General features: G+C 48.5%; 1 protein-coding gene across 5 annotated transcripts in view; it reads left to right on the top strand.

Moving 5' to 3' along the window:
• The window catches only part of LOC121499615, a 200,425-nt gene that overhangs the window by 16,698 nt on the left and 178,619 nt on the right, over window positions 1-5,108 (top strand). The window lies entirely within an intron of this gene.

The following is a 5,108-nucleotide window of genomic DNA, read 5'->3' as shown; positions in this document are numbered from 1 at the left end:
CAGGGGAGCCCCGCCCGGCCGGCGTCTCCCAGGCGACGGGTATATACAGAGCGGCACGTGGCGGGAAAGCGGCGCGCGAGCTTGCAGGGGGCGGAGCCGGTGGGAGGCGGACCCGCGGGGGGCGGGGCCCGGACCGCGGGAAGGTAGTGGGGGGAGGCCCGGGGCTTGAGCGGTGGGGGGTGTGTGAGGGTACGTGTAAGCGTATGTATGTGGTGTGTGTGTGTATATACACGTGTACACACAGATCTCAGCTTCCAGGCTTGGGGGAGGCCAGATGCTCCCGCTCCTTCCCACCGGTCTGGGAGGGAGCCTGTTCTTTGCCTCTCCTCCTTTTCTCTCCTCTGAAGCACACTCTCTCTGCTCTTTTTGCTAACGTGGAACCGGTGATTGGTGATGCTTGCTGAGGGCTCCCTGAGTGGGTAAACAGAGGCACTTAGTGGAAGGGAGTCTTTTTACTTTTTCAAGAAAAGGCCGAGACAGAACTTCGTCTGCCCCCATTCGTTTGTGTCTTCATGGTGTTGAAGAAAATCGCGCAGCCAGGTAGATTGGTGCCAAGGCAAACCCAGGTTTTCCTTCTTTTTCTTTTTTTTTTTTTTAAGATTTTATTTATTTGACAGCGAGAACGAGCAAGGGGAGGGGCGGAGGGAGAGGGAGAAGCAGGCTCTCTGTTGAGCAGGGAGCCTGACAAGGGGCTCCATCCCAGGACCCCAAGATCATGCCCCGAGCCAAAGGCAGACACTCTTAACCCACTGAACCACTCAGGCGCCCCTAAACCCAGGTTTTCAACTTCACTTGGCTTGTTGGTTCTTCCAAGTGTCCTTATCTCCATCCCCGCCCCCATGGCTGCTCTAGCTGGCCATCACCATTCTCAAAGTCCCTCCTTGTCTTCTATTTCCCAGAGAAACTAGGGGCAACCTGGAGGGAAATACTTAAATTTCTGCCTGCAAACATATCCGAATCCATTCTTTTTTTAATAGTTTATTTACTCCTGAGAGACACACACAGAGAGAGGCAGAAACAGGCAGAGGGAGAAGCAGACTCCATGCAGGAAGCCTGACGTGGGACTCGATCCTGGTCTCCAGGATCGTGCCCTGGGCCGAAGACGGGCGCCAAACTGTTGAGCCACCCAGGGATCCCCCGGAATCCATTCTTACCTCTACTCTAGGGTAGTGAAAGAGGAAGCTTCTCTCTTCTTGTCGAAGGTGAATCCCTTCTGATCCCAGCTCTGCACACTCCCTTGGGGCCCTCATTCCACCACGTTTTACGGATAGCTATTGGATGTACTGGGTACTCTTCTATGTACCCCCCGGGGTGGGTGGGGGGGAACTGCAGTGAGCAAAACAGGCAAAACTTACTTTTGCCTTCAAGGAGCTTACATTCTCCAAGAAGCAGAAGATAATAACCAAATAAATGAAATCTGTAGTACATTAGGTAGCAGTAGGAACTATGGAAGGCAATGAAATGGAGGGAGATACAGTGTGTAAGGTGTCATCAGAGATGGTCTCAATGAAGTGGTGACATCTGAGTGAACTGAAGGGGATGAGGGAGTGAATCATCTGGCTATCTTAGGGAAGAAGGTTCTAGGCAGAGGTGGACTATAAACACAGAGGTTGCGAGGTGGAAACATACTTGCCATTTAAAAAAAGATTTTATTTATTCATGAGAGACACACAGAGAGGCAGAGACATAGGCAGAGGGAGAAGCAGGCTCCCTGTAGGGACCCCGATGGGACTTGATCCTAGGACCCCAGGATCATGACCTGAGCCAAAGGCAGCTGCTCAACCACTGAACCACTCAGGTGCTCCACACTTACCATTTTTGAGGAAGAAGAAGAAGGTCAGTGTGGCTGGAGTGAAGAAAGTGATGTGGGAGGTGAGGTCAATGAGAGAAGGCAGGGATTGCACCATATAGGGCCCTAAGGCCCTTCCACTTTTACTCTGAGATGGGAGGTATGGAGACATTTTGAGCAGAGGATGGACATGGATCTAACTTCTGTTTTAACAGAATCCTTCCAGCTGATATATGAGAACACATCTGAAAAGAGCCAGAGTAGAAGCAGGAGACCACTTAGGGTGTCACAAAAATTATCTGTTGAGAGATGATAGTGTCAGTGTGATAGGTAGCAGGAGGGGTGGTAAGGAGTGGTTGGCTTCTGGGTGTATCTGGAATGTAGAGCCAGTAAGGTTTTTTGATGGATGAGGTAGTGTGGATGAGGGAGGAATTTTTGAACATTAACTGAGAATGTGGGTTGGGGGAGAGGAAAGGAGCTTGGCTTAATACATATTAAGCTTGAGGTGCCTGTTAGGCACGTCAGGATGTCAAGAAAGCAGTTGGATGTCCAAGTTTGGCAGGGTCTGGGTTGCAGATACAGACTTGAGAGTCGTCAGCATATGGCTGTTATTTAAAGCCATGAGATTAGGGGAGGTCACTAAGGGAGGACAAGTAGGGATGAACCAGGACTGAATCCTGAAGCTCTCTGCCATTAAATGGCTTTAGAATGGAGTAGGAACCATCGGAGAGACATAAATGGTTATGATGAAGTAGAGAAGAAAAAAACCTGAGGGATGGTGGTGTGCTGTAAGCCCAGAGAAGGAAATGTACAGTGGAGGAATGCTGTATATGGATTAGGTCACATGAATCTGGGGATTGATTTACATGGGTTGGTGGTGTATATGGGTGTTGGTGGCCTTGACAAAAATGGTTTTGGTGGAGCGGTGAGGTGAGAAAGTCTGTGGATGGGCTTAAGGATGGGAGGAGAGGGATGGGGTACAGTGTGGACAACTCTTTGGAGGAGTTTTGTGGTAAAGGAAGGAGAGAGACTGGGTGGGAAGTAAAAGAAATGAGGTCAAGAAAAATTTTTATTTAAAAATTATTTATATTTTTATGTAAAAGATGTATATATATGTGTGTGTGTATATATATATATATATATGTTTATATATGTTTATAATGAGAGAGGGAGCATGTGTGTCCCAAGAGCATGGGCAGGGGTGGGGAGAGGGAGAAGCAGGCTCCCTGCTGAGCAGGGAGCCAGATGCAGGACTGAATCCCATGAATCCAAGATCATGACCTGAACTGAAGGCAGATGCTCAATCAACTGAGCCACTCAAGTGCCCCAAGAAAAATTTTTAAATGGAAAAAATAACTATGCTTGTATGCTAAGGAGAAAGAGCCAGTGGAGAGGGAACATTGGTGATGTGGGGGAGAGAGGAGGAGAGCCTGAGCAATGTCCTTGAAGTGGTGAGAAAGGAGGGGATCCAGTACAGGCCAGGACACAAAGCATCCATCCAAAGCGAGAAGAGAGGAGGCACCATTTGGGCCCAGATGCAGGGAGGAGGTTGCATGTGATGGAAGCGGGGCACACTCCCTCCCCCCATTCCACTTCCCCCCCATGGCCTCTTTGTGTTTGTGAATTAGGAAGCAAAGTCAGCTGAGAATAGGGATGAAGTGGGAGGGGACATTTAAAGAGAGAGGAGGAGTTATAAACTAGTCATCTAGGGTGGTTGGTTCTCACTTGAGCGTGTAACAGAATCAGAATCATAAGCTGGTTAAAGGCCTGGTGAAAGTTTCTGATCCTGGAGGTCTGGGGTGGGCTGGAGAACTTGCATTTCTTTTTTTTTTCTTTTAAAGATTTTATTTATTTATTCATGAGAGACACACAGAGAGAGGTAGAGACACAGGCTGAGGGAGAAGCAGGCTCCGTGTGGGGAACCTGATGTGGGACTTGATCCCAGGACTCCAGGATCATGACCTGAGCTGAAGGCAGATGCTCAGCCGCTGAGCAGAACTTGCATTTCTGACAGGTTTCTGGGTGACAGCCGTCTGAGAAGCATGGTGCCAGCGAACAGCACAGTGGACAGACTATGGAAATACAGCAGGGCTGTCAGCATCAAGGGCCCGTGTGAAGTTCAAGTCCTGGATTGACAATGTCTCTAGTGCTCTTTCTCTTCATGTTCACAGTCGCTGTCACAGGCCTGTGTCTTTAAAACTTTCATTTTCTACTGACTTTCCCTTCACCATATAATAGTCTCCAAATTGTTCTCCTTTAAGAAATGAACATGTTTGAGTAGATTCCTTTTTTTCTTTAAAGATTTTATTTATTCATGAGAGACACAGAGAGAGAGGCAGAGACACAAGCAAAGGGTGAAGCAGGCTCCACAGGGAGCCCGATGTGGGACTCGATCCTGGGGCCCCAGGATCATGCCCTGAGCCGAAGGCAGATGCTCAACTGCTGAGCCACCCAGGTGTCCCATGTTTGAGTAGATTCTAGTCCTTTCGTCTTCACAGGTCTCTTGGAAGAGTCGTGCTTGCCTTATTTCCCCACCTCCCTGTCCTGGCAACACCCACTTGTCTTCTATCCCTCAGATGTCAGAAAACCTCCCTCCCCTGGGCATTAGGATCGCCTGTGTACAATCCCAGTGGGTCTGTTTAGTTATAATCAGTGACTGGAAATCACTGCAAATTTGGTACCTCCCACTATTTTCTCCTCGAAATCCTCTTGTACTTTGGGTTTTAGGATATAATGCTTTTTCTGGTTTTCCCCCTGCCAGCTCCTTCTTCCTCTTCTAGTCTATTTTATAGCATGGTGGTTGTCATATGAGCAGGTTGCACATTTCCTGATGTGACTTCTGATTCCTCTGGTTATTCGCTTTGAGGCCTGAAACATTGATTATCTGTTTCTTTACATGTGGGAAAAATGAGGTTCGTAGGAGTACCTGCCCCACAGAGTGGGTTGATTTAAGGATTGAATGAGTTATCAATACACGTGAAAAAACTTACGGCAATGACTGGCATCTAGTGAGCGCACGAGAAGATCACTCTGACCTGCTACTCATCCATCAGCTGGTACTCGTGTGGACCCCGTGATGCCAAAACCTGTCGTTTCAGGTAGACCTCATTCCTGAGCACCACTCATTATCTACCTGCCTTTGACATGCCTTTGGACACCCCGTCAGCACCTTACCCTCAACACATCCACACCTTCACTCCATCATTCCCTGTTCAGTTTGCTCCCATTCCTTCATTCCCAACATCTGTGGATGGCATCACCTATCCAGTTTTCTAGCTAGAAATTTGCTGGTTTCCAACTCTTCCCCTCCCTTTATTCT

The sequence above is a fragment of the Vulpes lagopus genome, chromosome 10 (genome assembly GCF_018345385.1).
Source record: "Vulpes lagopus strain Blue_001 chromosome 10, ASM1834538v1, whole genome shotgun sequence".
Lineage (NCBI taxonomy): Eukaryota > Metazoa > Chordata > Mammalia > Carnivora > Canidae > Vulpes > Vulpes lagopus.
This window is presented reverse-complemented; position numbering and strand designations above follow the sequence as displayed.